The 16,740-nt window shown below is 38.0% G+C and overlaps 2 long non-coding RNA genes across 2 annotated transcripts in view; one reads left to right on the forward strand and one right to left on the reverse strand.

Moving 5' to 3' along the window:
* The first annotated feature begins 878 nt into the window (after positions 1 to 878).
* LOC110835886 (uncharacterized) lies at positions 879 to 15,787 on the forward strand. The gene is made up of 3 exons (XR_002545073.2): positions 879 to 1,076; positions 8,901 to 9,015; positions 13,868 to 15,787. It is a non-coding gene; the product is annotated as an uncharacterized LOC110835886 (long non-coding RNA).
* A 90-nt stretch (positions 15,788 to 15,877) lies between these two features.
* Positions 15,878 to 16,740, reverse strand: part of LOC110835884 (uncharacterized) — a 95,798-nt gene continuing 94,935 nt past the window's right edge. The window contains exon 3 of the long non-coding RNA XR_015534740.1: positions 15,878 to 16,174. This is a non-coding gene — a long non-coding RNA (uncharacterized LOC110835884). The remainder of the gene's footprint in view (positions 16,175 to 16,740) is intronic.

Genomic DNA, 16,740 nt, shown 5'->3' on the forward strand with positions numbered 1-16,740 from the left:
CAAGTGCAGGTTCAGATCGTCTAGGTCGAAGCCCCCCTCCCCCCTTCCCCCCCAATTCCACTCAGTTTCCAGACAGAATGCGGCATGATAACTTTTTAGAATCGAAACCTTCAGCAATGAGACGGATTGCTTCACAGGATCAACAACTCGGAATAAAGACTTAGGAATAAATGCTGGCACAGTTATTACTCCATCGATAAACAAGACATCAAAAGAGCATCCATTATGTTTTTAACAAAGTAAATTTATATACACAGTGCAATTTCTGTTGAGACAATTTGTACTAAAAAGAAGTGAATTGAATTTTAAGACTAATAACATTTAGTTTACTGATTATGAAAAGGCATTGGATGAGGTTTAAATATGACGAGGATCATTTGCTTTCTAGGAACGAGACAATCGTTCTACAATGAAATTCACCTTCTAACTGGAACAAAAATACAGACTTTCGAAGTTTTACATAGCCTATTCTTATTCTCGATGTCGAAGTAATTACATCAAAGGGTGTTTACTTATTTATATATATATGTTTATTTGTGGCTTATTTAACGACGTTGTCAGTAGCGTAGATTGTACTGCGTCGAAAAGCAGTGTTACAGAAAAGTACTTAGGTGAACGCAGAGGTAAGATGACAAATTAATAGGTTTACACCATTACTATTAGAAAAACCGAAGGAAAACCTCCATTTGTTCCTGTGGATGAGAGGATAATAATTGAATCGGTCTTAAGAAATAGGATCTTAAGAAGCTGAGTGGACTCATCTCGTTCAGGATAGGATCTGTGGCAGGTTTTTGTAACACGACAATAAATCTTCGTGTTCCATAAAAGAAGACAAATTTCTTCACTAGCTTGGCGTACTATAAATTTATCAAGAAAGACTCTGCCCCATGTGGTTAGTTACTTTACTTATGTCCACACGATCTCACATGGACTATGTATCTACCGTCGAAACAGAATGACCGTCAGTACCCAGCAGAACGCCGTAAGGGTGTGCTCGGCTTCATCGATCCTGCTAGCTGGGTTCCGCTTTGTGCCTCGCCCTACAGGACCCTACAGGTCTCCACGGCCTTTCTCAGGTAACATATCCTATGTTGTACACGTGTAAATATATGGGCACTTATAAAACAACAGTTTCGTCAGACTTCCTTTGCCAAAAACGAAGAACCTGTTTTATGGTGGACGTCGAAGGGCGTAAATACGTACGAACAAGTTAAACAGTCTGGGACCTGTGGCCATCAGCAGCTGCAGTAACAGAAGAGACATTTATTAACCCGACAGTTATGTTCTTTAAAATAGTCCCTCGAAGAGATTTCTTATACGATGAAGATACAGGTTTTTAATTATCGAAACCATGTGAAATAAAATTGTAATTAAAAAAGGAAATTAAAAACGTTGAAAAATGTCTAAAAGTGAAATAGGTTGTTGATTCTCTTAAAACAGGAATACTGGATAACTTTCCTTTAATTATCTTTGAGACTTTCGTTTCATAACAACAAAATATGAAAGTCATGAAAGAGAAAAGACTCCAAGCGACCAGTCTATCAGAATTTTATTAAATTCACGTCAGTGTACACAGATGTTATTAAATAAAACGGTATGCAATAATATGCTTCTAGAGAAAATACCTTGTATAATTCATACTCAGATTAAAACACACACTAATACTAAAAAATATGACTGTGTCTACAATGATCTTAATTTCTTTTTTTACTTTATATGAGCTGATCTCGGTCAAAAGCACAGAACAATGCAAATACCTAGGATATTTTAAGTTCTTACGGCGGCTAGTACGAAGATGGCTGTCTCATGGGTTGTAGCGCCGTGTAGTCTGGTATAAGTTTACCGACGTTTCAGAGATGCTTCCTGCCATCAACATCAGGGCTATGAGTCGCCCAGAAGATAGCCATCTTTAATGTGAACACTTCGTTATTGACAGTAAAAAAAGTAAATCATGAAGTATTCACTCCAATCTTTCCAAAGTCGAAGTAACCCGTAACATTCAATCACAAATAAATCCCGCATTATTAACAATAGGAGTGAATTTTGACAAGTTTATTAATTATTCTGTTCACACCCACCGTAACTGTGATGTGAAATTAACATTTATTTCCTCGACTGGAGTCAATTATTCTTTCCCTCTGGACAACATGCGAGTAATTCCCATATTACTATGTGATTATCTGAATAAACACTCCTGCACTTTTCAACACGTATCCGCTAAAGTTATCGCTATCCATAAACAAAAAATACATCCTGGATGTAATTAGCTCTTGAAAAGATTTCCTGGCAGAACTAGAGACTGGAGTTCCTGTAACACTTTCTGGTGTGTGCTATGCTTCGCTACCACCGACCGCAAGAGAACAAGTCTCACCCTTTTATAAAACAAGCAAACTGTTCCTGACAGTTCCTTATAAAATCAGAGTCCCGTCAATTCAGCAGTTTAAAATGTCTGCCTCTACCATCACAACTAAATCCTTCAGCTTATTTCCTTCTGAAGCAGTATATTTTTAGTTCTACCCTCTCCAATAAGTACCACATACTGAATGAGTGATTTTTTGCATAAACATTGACAGTGAGAAATATAAATTGTAAAACGAGTGAGCAGTAGTCCAGTCCCTGCATAATAAAATTAATAGGGACTTACGTTTTATTTAGTTATACGAATGATACCTGGAACTGTCATAAAATATTGTTTATTTTTAATCTTGTTTTATTAGATATATTTATAATTCCATTACAATTCCTGGTCTGTTACAAGCAAAACTAATTAACTGAAAGTGTTTGAGAAGAATGTGCTGACCTCTAAACCCTAACAGGTAACGTAAAAAGTGTTTTCCCTTGCTATATGTAATAAATAATACCACTCAGTTTAGATTCCTATTATGAATTTATTAGTTCAATAACATCTTACATCTCATATGCAGGAATTATAATAATGATTATGAATTAATCGACAAACAATCAATAGCTTTCTTCATAGTATTAAAACACTGGTAAAAGATTACTGTAGACCCTGTGTTAAGGCAAACGCATCCTAACAAGCATTTGCATTTTGCACAGCTAGTTCAAACTTCAGTGAAAATTGGTATTCTAACCGACAAAACTACAGCACAGCGGGAGTCAGATAACGTGCATGGGAAAGCACCTCAAAGTTCCTGGAAATATCAGACTGCAGCAGACACTGATTGTGTGGAATCTGGAAGCATGGCTTCCTTGAGCCGAAATGCGTCACCAAAAACTTATATGGACACATAGTGAAGTTCTTGTTGTAACCCGCAAATGTTGTAAGCTATTTTTATTATCCGACTTTTTAAGTATAATTGATACGATTAAACAGACTAATGCGGCTAAAATATAATTTCCTTAGTTTCATCTGAATGCATCCCCCGGGGCAGCCTTTGTACCGATTCGCCGAACCTTCTCTGTGAGTATATAATTTAACTTTCAGTTAAGATATGTCACCAGCACATTATTAAGGTGTTTCAGATTATTATATTTGTATTACCATTACCATTCTCTTCTCTCGATTGCCTGTATATGTTATATGTAACCTTAGTTAGATCCAAGCTCGAGTACGTCTCGGTCGCTTTGAATTCTATTACGACTACTGATGCCAACAAACTGGAGCGTATCCAGCAGAAGTTTGCAGCTCTTTGCTACTATCGTTTCCTCGTGTGCTCATCTCTGTGCTGTATCTGTAATTGGCCTTGTGGCTGTTGATACAGTTCACTAATAATAAATAATTGAATTGAATTGAATTGAATTAAATTAACTATAAGGTAAGACGCTTAGCCTTCTAAGTTCTTCTAGGACATCAGACACAAATTGTAAGTAGAAATGTCTTAATGAATCCCGATTTGATACATTCGCAGAGCACATGCGCCCCATTGCAGTTAAAATTTCAAATGTATTGCACACTATTAGTCTGTGCATGGTCAGAAGGCCATGTCAAAAAAGACGTCTCAAAAGATTTTATTATTATTTACGATTTTCAGTCTATCTTCGATTAGTTGTATTTAAATTCGAGTTATATTTATAAAACATTTTTTCAATAAGCCGTAGAATAATCGATAATTATATTTCAAAACGATTTTTAAAGCATGTACTTATAACAACTTAAGAATTTTCAATCAAAACTAAGAAATCTTTGTCCAACTCTTGTTTCTGTGTGCCCTTAAAAAGATTATTTTCCCAGAATACTTTTGCCTGAGGAACAGCAATTAATGTTTTAACTTCTGTCCAATCCAAACTAGATTTTGTTTCGATTATCCCTAATTGTGCGAATATTTCTCGAAGAAGAAGGCACTCATTTCTACATAAATCCAGCTCATATACCAGTCCTGCATTTACTCATATCACCGACAGATACTGGAAATTCACTTTTGCATAAACATTAATCTATCGATTCAAATTGAACTTGATACTGTGTAGACCTTGTCCATATCCGGTTTCACTTCTCCAATCTAACTTACAATGTGAGATCATTTAGATGAAATTTGCTGTTGAACGAATGCAACTTCCAGGAATAAGGTAATTTCATAATGCTCTATTTCAACATTTAATCCAGATACCGATCTGCCGTGCTGAAGCAAGAATTTAATTGCGTTTGGATTACCGATGTAAACGTACGTGTGTTTGGGCACGAGACCACGTCGCGACGCAACACGACCGTCCTAGTTACGGAATTTTGCTTATTTTCTCTCATGCAGATTCCCAGACTCGTATTTGACACCCAGCTCTAAAATATAATGGCATAGAGCGAATGAATTCTGTATAAAACCCTGCCAGCGCATTTATTTAATCTGTAGGAGCAATTACAGCCCTAAATCATAAAACATTATGTGTTCAGGTGAATGATAAAGTTGGACACAAATTGAACTGTATTAAATATAAACGAAGTTCCATGAAGATTGTTGTGCCGTGTAGTCTGGTAGAAGTTTATCGACACTTCAGAGGTCCTTGCTGCCTCCATTATCAGGGCGATGAAAAGTCGGTAAACTTCTACTAGACTACACGGTGCAAAAACCCAGAAGACAGCAATCTTCAGACTCACCACCGTGAAAACATCGAATCCTACGAAGCTCCATTACTTCCGGAAATTATTAATTACGACGTTTAGAGAGACAAAGGTAGATTGGACAGGCAGTCGAATAGAGAACCAGAAAAACTATCTCCTGTCCTAGTGATTATTTATTTAATGTAGATATCAGATAATTATTTTGATTGTTCCAAATCAGTTATAGATTTTTTTTGCAACGAAATATTGCGAGCACGGATTCGGCCCAAAGAGTCAGACGTTCCAGCCGTCTAATCGTGCCAAAGCGCAAGTTCGCTTCACGGCTTCACTGTCTACAAACACACTGTACTTTATGAACTGGACACATCAAATTCACAAAAAAAAATTTCTGAGATGCCGATGGTCTCTCAGATACTCAAAAAATTTCCCGCCTATATAAAACACAAATTCTCATTACCACGTTTGCAATGGCCCATCACTGGACCCTATGTGGAGCCAGATGACTCAAATATCTTATTTTTATAAGACCTGTTTAAAAGTATTTTACTATTTACGCCTATGTCTCTCAATTTATTTCTTCCCTTTATATTTTCTGGCTAAAATTTTTCATTTCATTCTTAAAGATTGATCCGACTTTCTGGTTTCGTTTAGATACTAAAGATTGAATATGCTACATATAAGCTGAAAACGTAAAGTAGCGACGCTGTGATAAAAAAGTGAACTGTGTGAAATTTAGTGAACACATTTTTGGCATTCGTCTTCCACTGACTGGCAAACTAAAAGTAGGATACTTTCGAAACAATGCAAAGTATGTTTACAGCTTGGATAGAGCCAACTCTAACGAAATAATATTTCACGAAGCAAGACATATAATCTATGGGTAAAATGTTGATACCACAAATATCACAGAAAAAAGTGAATAGTATAAATTTCTTAAGAGGAAATGCGTAGATATATATCACAAAGAATGACAATTTTATGTCTGGAATGTCTGTTTCAGCAGACAAAAATCTTACCTTTCAGACAGACGAAATCCTCTATAAATGTAGAAACAACATTTTCCCCTCTCCGGCTTCAATATTTCAAAGTTAAAGTGAAATAAAGAATGTTAAACTAATGAAATTTCACGTGAAGACGCGATTAAGATTTTACAACCAAAATCGTATATGGAACAACTAGAGTTTCCCGAAATATTATATGACTAAATGTCATTAACACTGAAATCATTACAAATGTTCACTAATGCTCTATAATGTGAATACAGAAAGAAAGAGAAAGAGAGAGAAGGCACATTAGAAGACTTAAAATGTAGATGACATTTTGCGGCATCCACATCCATTAGAGGCCTGATGATTAAAAAAGTCTACTTGGGAACCAAACCCAGGTCGTCAGGACCGTAGGCATACACTCTACCAGCTCTTCTTAACTTTTTTAAAATTTATTTCATGTGAACCGTATAATATAACTGATGAAAAACGCATCTTTTCTGTTTAACTTCTGAAATGTAAAACTACATTTTTACCCATACCAACTTTTGGCTTTCCGCCACAGAAATGCGATGTGTTCTGATTATGAAGAAAGTGTGTACTTTATAATCAGTATTTATTTGGCACCATGGAAAATTTTTCACGTTCGAGTTTCGCGTTTCTTCTTGTTTAACCTACAACGTCCCATGGATATAACGGAAGTTCATAAGTCCATAGCGACTATGAATTCCGTAGTGTTTGAAAACGAGTCGTAAGTGAAGATCTTTAATAAGACTTGTCATGAAAATATTATTTTTGGTCAAATCCGTCAGTGGGAACTGCCGCCCGTTAAAATACGCACAAATATATCAAATTATAAACTAAATTAAAAAGCAATTCTTCAGAAAAGTTTATTAAATATGAAGAAGAAAACAATAATTACGTAATTAGGAATCAAAACAAGAGAATTAAAGCAGGAAAAATTCGGTTATTTCAAAGATGGTTGTCTTCTGAGTCTTCGTTTAGTCTTGTAGAAGTTTAAAAATGTTTTGCCATCATGATGGAGGCAGCAAGCACCTCTGAAACGTCGTAAAACTTCTACCAGACGGCGCAACAAGACAAAAGACAAAAGCCCTGTAGATGAAGACAGAAATCATCCCTGAAACTTCTGTAAGGTTTTACCAGACCACACGGCGCAATAACCCAGAAGACAGCCATCTTCATACACGTCGCCATGAGAACCTGACATTTCATTCAATTATTTCGATTGGAAACGTCTTGTATTGTTCCTACTATAGAAAATTACATTGGAATTAAACAATATGTACATTTCTGAGTATCGATAATGAAGCTTTAGGACTCGCATTCTGTTTGTAGTGTCGTGATAAAACAAATGGATCAGGATGTGATATGTTACGTTGCAAAAGGTAACTGCTCATCGTGTGTGACAGGAGAAAATGAAACTCTACTTGCTAATCAATTCGTAATTACAATTAATGGTCTCAACAGTGATACTTTTCTTCTTTGTTGTTAAAAAGAAAATTCAATTACGATAACTGTACAATTTACGGGAATAGTCATATATTTTCAAAGAAAATTCTAATTAAGAATATAGAGGAATTTTGACTGGTGATTATTCTTAAGGGGATTAAAAGAACGAATTGAAATCGTATTCGTATAATTGAAGAAGACGTGGACAAATCAATGAACGAAGAATATAGTAATTTCTCTTTTGGATTAACTCCAAATGCACGTATTTTTAAATCTTTTTGAGGCAAGGAAATTCAATTTTCATTGTGTTGCCATAAAAAATAAAAAATACCAACGAAGAAGTGCTTAAATAAAGAATGGGACATCTCCGAGTAACAAATGTCTGCTTGTCACGCCATGCTGGAGAGACAGAGCTCCTCTTCCAAGCAGATTAATCGACACACGGTCCATATCTCTCCACGCCTCTTCTCTTTGAATAGCATCTCTGTGTTAGATAAATTATCACCGTCGCCTTTCGCATTCCCAACCTTTGTCGCTCAGAGGGTTGTCCAAAGACTACGTACCTAATCGATAAAAACATCGTGTTTTCTTGGGAAACAAGGAAATTTAGCTATGCTTGAAAAGCGTTCCTTTACGAGGGGAACCTCTTGACACGATCAGAACATTAATTACAAAACGTATAAGAAATTTTTAAATTTAACTAGGTGCCTATGAAAGTTTTGGCGTTTGTTTAAATTAATTTAACGTTTAGTTGGACACATTATGTGAGTATGCATGTCCTGTATAGACTGAACATTTATTTGGTATTATTTCACACGCTCATATGTTTTTAAATACTCTCTTCCGTGTCAGATGGGGTGAGCTGTCAGCATCACGTCGCGGCCGCGCTCTGCCTCATGGGAAATTGTCCCCGCCTCCCACTGGATAAAAGGCCGGGTGAGCCCCACACCTGGTGTGGAGGCAGAGGCTACTGGGTCACCTCGACTCGTTCAAACTGACGTAGTGACGTGCTGACGTTAATAACCAGACAACGTGTCATCAAGTGACGATAGTGGAGGGATAAAAATAAGTTACGCTTCTTCTCCGGCAAGTGAAAACTGTGCACTGGGGACTCGCATCAATTTATTTTTGAATTCTTTATTTTATTGGTTATTTTTTATTTGTGGTTCATCTTACGATGCTGCCGATAACTCAGACTATCAAATGTGATGATGATCAATGAATGATGAATTGTTAGGTTATGGAAGTAACCGATCGTAACCCAATTTTAGGTACTATCATTGCATGTCACTGGAGAGTCCGAACAAAGCCACCATAACTTCAGTGAGGATATACGGTCTCCTGGCCGAGACTTGAGCACGTGGCCTCCCGAATACGAAGCAGTATTCCATCCTGCGCATACACAATTTCTCTCCTATTTGTTGCAGGCAGTTCCTTCTCAGACAAATTCTAAGAAGCTCAGCACGGAATCAAAGTATGTGAGAAAAGGCAACAAACATCGATACAGCTCTTTGTGCAGTATTTGTTTTTTGTCTATTGCAGGTAATTTTCATGGTTTACATTCGATATTTACGTTTCTCTACCTTCGGATAAAATAAATCGTACACAATGAATAAGAAATGTGCTTCAATTCAAGTTATCCAAAACTCGTTCCAGAATAAGGAAGGGTGAGGACATTCTATATGCGATCAGACAACAGAAATTTAAAATGAAAGGTTAGTGTGCAAAGTAAATATTAATACCGATCATACTGCCGAGGTATGTTATTTGTAATACTTCTGCGCTTTGCTAGATGGCAGCACAAAGCAAGTGATTCGTAAACAGGATCAATAACACATTGGCACAGATGACGTGTTTATTGTATGGACGCAAATTGTAGTCATACATACTTTTCAATAGGGTATATCATTAGCTACAGATTTACGACAAAACCCGTCATACAACGTTGCCTCAGACCAGATAACCGACATGCAAATGACAAGTGTGGGTCTCTGTAAGTTACCAATGAACACAAATATTTACCCCAGTCCCATTACAAGTTCAAACTTCACATACAAAAATTCTTCTTTCGAAAACTAACAAGGAAAAGGGGGAGGTGAAACAAAGAACAGATTTTGAGAGTGAAATGAGTATTAATATTATTATTATGCCCGTTCTTCACTCGTTTTAGTTTCGGATCACACATTCGTCTCCAAATCACAATCCTTCGATTTCTCATACATTGCCTACATCATGGTTGGAGCTATACTTTATGTATCCCATTTTACAGCATGTTCAATAGTTCTATTTACGAACTGCAGGTTCTTTCAGTTGTCTCTGTCTTCCTGATACAAATACCACATCCAATAAATAGGCCTAAACAAGAAAAGGGAAAATATTATAGTCGAACGACACTGGAAACAAACCAAGGTTTGTGAGTGGACAACGATTCGACGCGATGCTTGTCATCGGCTGGTACTGAATACATTTTGCTTGCTGTCTGTAGACGTACTCCTTCAATGTTCTTATTTATTCAAATCCTTTATAACCATTATCTCTATTTACCGTCATATTTTATGAGAAAATTCCAAGGGCAATTAATACTGACCTACTTCTACAGAACTGAACACAAGAATAAAAATTATAGCTAAACATCCCGTATGACGTCATTTTATGTAGCTACGTAATAGGTTCGGGTTAATTTTCTATTCGAGTGTGTGTGGGTTTAGTGGAGCGTCAGCTTCTCTGACTATTTGAGCCTATAAACACTTGAGGGCAGATTAGCATCGATGACGTCACAGACACCTTTATGGTTGACTTGCATGCACAAAGCAGGACGCCGAACTACGATTAAAGGTAACTAACCATCAGCAAATGACAACAAGAATAACCTTGCATATGGCTATATAGAGACCTTGACAATGGGCTTCAAAATAAAACAAACTTGTTATCGAAAAGTAGCTGTGTTCGATTCCTTCTCGAAGGTATCACCACCTTGTCGAAGGCAATCTGCCGGGTGAGGAGGCTTGCGTGCTCAAATGACCCTTAGGGCTATGCCGGCCTGAGCTTCGGCTCATGGTAGGGTCACCCAAGCCGGACAGGTCTAAGGAGATGCGCTAGACTAAGAGTGATACCCTGGTCCTCCAGGTTGGGGGTTGGGTGTAGGGCTAACAACCTTTCACCTTTAAAAAAAATATGTGTTACGAAAAAATCAACCAAGCCTCGGATCAGGACGGACTCTTTGGCACGACCACGGCAATTGAAAAAGGACATGAGATTTGGTACCTGGAACATTAGGAGCCTCTATAGGGCTGGGGCACTGAAATCAGTGTGTAGGGAATTAGGTAATTATAAGTTAGACTTAGTGGCAGTGCAGGAAGTGCGATGGGAGGGGGAGGGCACGATCCCAGTGGACAATTTTACATTTTTCTATGGAAAGGGGAATGACAATCATCAGCTAGGGACGGGTTTTTTTGTTCATAGCAGAATTAGGGCAGCAGTTAAGAGAGTAGAATTTGTTAGTGACAGGTTGTCTTACGTAATTTTGGAAGGACGTTGGTGCGACATCATTGTCCTTAATGTTCATGCCCCAACTGAAGACAAAAGCGATGATATCAAGGATAGCTTTTATGAAGAATTGGAATCAGTATTTGATACATTTGGCAAGTATCACATGAAAATTCTGCTAGGAGATTTCAATGCAAAAATTGGGAGGGAGGATGTCTTCAAACCCACAATAGGCAGCGAGAGTCTCCATGCACTTAGTAATGATAATGGCGTCAGAGCAGTGACCTTCGCTACGTCAAAAGATTTAATTGTAAAAAGTACAAAATTTCCACACCGTGATGTTCATAAATACACTTGGACTTCCCCAGATGGCAGAACACACAATCAAATAGATCATGTTTTAGTAGATAAGAGAAGGCAGACAAATGTAATTGATGTGAGATCATTCAGAGGAGCAGATTGCGACACTGATCATTATCTGGTGGTAGCAAAAGTGAGGGAGCGGCTTTCAGTAAGTAGACGAACTAAACAAAATTTTGACACAGAAAGATTTGATTTGAAAAAATTAAGTGAGGGAGAGGCAAAGGAACAATATCAAGTTGAAATTTCGAATAGGTTTCAAATTTTAGAGACAAATGAGGATAATGAAAGTGTGGACATCAACAGGGAGTGGGAAAATGTCAGAAACTGCATCAAAATTTCAGCAAAAGAGAAACTAGGATACTACAGGAGAAAGCAAAATAAACCGTGGTTTGATGAAGAATGTTCAAAATTAATAGATCGAAGGAAGCAAACAAAATTTCAATGGTTGCAGAACCCAAACAAAACAAATGCGGATAATCTATGTAACGTGAGACGTGAGGCTAGTAGAACCTTTAGGACTAAGAAAAGGGAATACCTGAAGGGCAAAATTGCTGAACTTGAGACAAATAATAAGGAAAAAAACATCAGAGACCTGTACAGAGGCATTAATAACTTTAAGAAAGGATATCAACCCCAGACTAATTTGGTAAAGGATGATAGTGGCAATTTGCTTGCAGGTCCAATAAAAATTGTGAATAGGTGGAAAAATTTCTTTAGCGAGCTCTTAAATGTTCATAATACTGGTGATATTAGACAGATTAAAATGCATACAGCTGAACTGTTGGTGCCAGAACCTAGCTTAGATGAAGTGGAACTAGCCATTGGGAAGTTGAAAAGTTATAAATCTCCAGGAATTGATCAGATTCCGGCCGAATTAATTAAAGCAGGTGGCAAAGGGTTGCATATGAGGATCCATAAGCTTATTCAGTTAATTTGGGATAAGGAAGAGATGCCACATCAATGGAAGGAATCCATAATTATTCCTATTTATAAGAAGGGGGACAAGACTGAGTGTGGTAATTACCGAGGAATATCGCTGCTATCAACCTCATACAAAATTCTATCCAACATTCTTTTGGCAAGATTAACCCCATATGCGAATGAAACTATTGGGGATCATCAGTGTGGGTTCAGACGAAACAGATCAACGATTGATCAGATCTTTTGCATTCGTCAGATACTAGAGAAAAAATGGGAGTTCGGTGGGACTGTACATCAGTTATTTATAGATTTCAAAAAAGCCTATGACTCTGTGAAGAGAGAAGTGCTATATAATATTCTTATTGAATTTGGTATACCAAAGAAGCTAGTGGGTCTAATAAAAATGTGCTTAAATGAAACCTGCAGCAAAATTCGAGTAGGTAAATATGTATCTGAGACATTCCTCATCAAGAACGGTCTAAAACAAGGAGATGCTTTGTCTCCCTTGCTCTTTAACTTTGCGCTAGAATACGCCATCAGGAAGGTCCAAGGTAGGCAGGAGGGTTTGCAATTGAACGGGACACATCAGCTATTGGCATATGCTGATGATGTTAATTTATTGGGGGACGATATAAATACAATAAAGAGGAACGCAGAAGTTTTACTAGAGGCTGGTAGACAAGTGGGGCTGGAAGTAAATTCAGAAAAAACTAAGTACATGTTAGTATCTCGTCATCAGAAGACAGGCGGGCAAAATTATCTTAGGGTAGCTAATAAATCCTTTGAAAGGGTTACAAAGTTCAAATATTTGGGAACAACAATAACAAATCAAAATGATACTTGTGAGGAAGTTAGGAGGAGACTAAATTCCGGAAATGCTTGCTACTTCTCAGTCCAAAATATTTTGTCTTCCCGTCTGATTTCTAAGAACCTGAAAATTAAAGTATACAAAACAATAATCTTGCCTGTTGTTTTGTATGGGTGCGAAACATGGTCTCTCACTCAGAGGGAGGAACACAGATTGCAGGTGTTTGAGAATCGGGTGTTGAGGAGGATATTTGGGCCTAAGAGGGAAGACGATGGGGCGTGGAGAAAACTGCACAATGACGAGCTTAAAAATCTGTACTGCTCCCCCAGTATTGTGAGGGTGATTAAGTCGAGAAGAGTGAGATGGGCGGGACATGTAGCGCGCATGGATGGGACAAGAGGTGTGCACCGGGTACTGGTTGGGAAACCTGAAGGGAAGAGACCGCTGGGGAGACCTAGACGTAGATGGGAGGATAATCTCAGGCGGGATCTATGGGAGATAGGAGTTGAAGGAAACTGGATTTTGTTGGCCCAGGACAGGGTCCGGTGGAGGGCTTTGGTTAATTCGGTGATGAACCTTCGGGTTCGGTAAGCCATCTAGTTAGTTAGTTAGTTAGCTGTGTTCGATTAAACTTAAAACTGCCCAACTGTAGAAAGGCCTGGCAGTGCATCTATGCTCAAAGACGAGTGACTTGATAATTAATAAGCCCGTAACAAGACTGCCGGCAAGGCTGTAGAGGGGTCTGTACGTGGAGTTAGGACTCGTAAAATATAACGGGGTTCCATTGAAACTTAAGTTTAATTTTAATTTTGACAGGTCGTAAGTTCCTACAGACAGGCGCTGGTTCATCACGCACCAAATGACAAAGTGAAAAATGCTTGTGACCGATTCGGAGGCATGTCAGTGTGACTCCTCCTACCTGACGACAGTGAAAGACGATAGCCACTTCCGCACAGATGGCAGCACCTTACGCAATTTTCTTCCCGTATTGCCACGAGAAAAGAATAGCGCGATGTAAGAAGATACGAACATCGTAGTCGAAATATCTATCAGAGACCAGCGTTCCGTCCAAGGCTGCCCTGTTGCCAGCGAACCAGTGCTCAGGTGCCCAACAAAACACAACAGATCTCAACAACGATGGGATGGTCAGGAGAGTGGCCACTGAGACACTGTAAAGCGCTTAAGGAATTTGTGCAGATAAGATGGTGGCGGACGAACAGAAGAGCTAGGCATATTGCATAAAGTTTGGTGGTGAGGACGCTGTTAAAACTGTGGGAGCGATAGGAAAATACACTGACTGTCGGTCGATCCTTGTACAAAGGAAAGATCAGGGGCTCTCCCGACTCCAAAGGTTTGTTCTTTGTTCCCTCAGACGACTAGTGCGAAAGGCGCAGATTGTAAGACGAATTGCTGCATTGTGACTGCGTCTACGCAAGAAACAGGCTGTGTATTTACTATCAACATCGAGAGATATGCATCGCTCAACTCCTCTCGAGAATTTGTCGACATAGATTCCATGGACGGCATTACGAACGATCCTTTGCCGACCAACATGTTTAAAAAAGCAATAAATTCATAAACAGAAGAAAAATGAGATGTGGGACAAAACTGCTGTTGTGAAAACACAGATAGACATGACAGAGCCAGGTGAGGATGAAGTGGTGATTATGTTGATGATATGGTATGTGATCAGGACGAAAAGAGATCAGTTGAGAAGAAGAAAAAGTGGTAACGGCGATTACAAGATGAGACACGAAAGTGGAAGAAGTTTAGGAGATGGAAAGAAGAACCTGACAGACCCCTTACCTTTATGACGGGAAGGCGCAGAACCTATGAACACATTCACTGCCGGCATTTAATGTTATGCCTTAATTTAAGGTCTCGTGACGTGGAAATTATGTGCTAAATCGATATCTTTCGGCCATGTTAGTATTAAGATCTATCCATTAGGCATATATTGAAACCCTAATTTTTGTACAGCAAATGTAAATTATCCATTACCTCAGACACAAAGTTACAAGCCTAAAGCCGTTTAAAATAATATTGATATAAACCTTGTTAACTCAATGGAGCAGTCTCATTGAAAAGCTAATAAACGATTCGATAATCAAGAAATTGCTCGGCTTTTATGTAACCAGAAATTATATTACCGTGGACAAAGTAAACCGCCACTGGAACCTGTCCTAACTCAGAAGAATATAGTCTATATCCTCCAATTTAATTTTCTTGACACCCACTTTAATATTATCAACCGCCTATGCCTCAATACTCCAATTGGTCTTTTCCCCTCAGGTTTCTAATCACTTCCTTTGCATGCTACAAGCATGATGTTGACAAAGGTTTCCAAAATTGCATTTACGGATAAGTTAAAAACAGATGGAATTCGATAAATATTTGTTACTGTTTAGCTCAGAATATTTTGTGTTTTCTTCAACTATTTAACACCTAAATACGTATTAAGTTATATTAAGATGTCACTGTATCTATTATGAGTGTAAAATATGAGAACCTCTTCCTACGAGAATAACACAGAATGAGGTTATTCTAGAACAAAGTTCCTAAGATAATATCTAGACCTAACGGAGATCAACTTAACAGGGAATCGGAAATATTACGTATTCATAATCGTCATTATTCGCCTAATATTATTAGGGTGAACACATGAAGACGGATAACATATGGGACATGTAGCACGCAAGGCAAGAAATAAAAAAAATTAATCCGGAAACCTGAAAGAAAGAGCCTCCTTGGAAGACCTAGGAGTACATGGGGGGATGTCGTAAAAAACAGGATGGGGTGTGGACCAGATTATTCTAGCTCAGGATGTTAAAAAGTAGTAGTGTCTTGTGTAATGAACATTCGGATTTCATAAAGGCGATAAGTTTCTTTACTAATTGGAATTAGTTGTACTTCCATTTCTGAAACGCAAACGATAGAACTTAAGGCGATGTGACATTATCTCCAAATTATACTTACATGTGAGTAAACGGCAAAGTTGTTTTTGTGTCCAAGAACAACAGCATAATACCTGGAGGTTACGCTACACGCTTTACGCACACATTTACACATTTTGACGACAGTGTAACGTCCGCCCTTTTTGGATGGCCTTACTCGCCTTTACAACTGTAAAAAAGCATTGGAATAAAGTCAAAATAGTTACGTAGTTGGAAGGAGATGCAATATGTCAATAAGAAACTTATATTACAGATTCGGGACTTTCTTTTGTCAACTGACACAGTTATTTATGAGTTAAAAAGTGGTAGTGGAACCATGGTTCCGGAGAATTTGACGTAAATACGTCTATACGGAAAGGAAGTTTATATATTGGCTTTATTCTAAATATTTCCTTTATACATGTTTCACAATTGAGATGAGTTTGATTAAGACTTTGCTTAATCAACTTGAATTAGTTACGCTTAAAATGGGTCTGTGGTAGCTGAATGTAATGTTAAGTAACGTAATGTAATGTAATGTAAGGTAAGGTAAGGTAAGGTAATGTAATGTAAGGTAAGCTAATGTAATGTATTATTATTATTTAGTGTTCTGTCTGACGACAGGTCCATATGAACAGGATCCTTCCATCCTTTTCTCGGACTGAGACCTGATCATATACGTTCTTGGCAGATGATCCAGAAGTGGTTTGCCATTGCCTTCTTCTGTGTGTGAATGGAGTAATTGTTGGGATGCCA

This window comes from Zootermopsis nevadensis, unplaced genomic scaffold (genome assembly GCF_977971745.1).
Source record: "Zootermopsis nevadensis isolate Lab colony 2312 unplaced genomic scaffold, Znev_1.0 Znev_ptg000011l, whole genome shotgun sequence".
NCBI lineage: Eukaryota > Metazoa > Arthropoda > Insecta > Blattodea > Termopsidae > Zootermopsis > Zootermopsis nevadensis.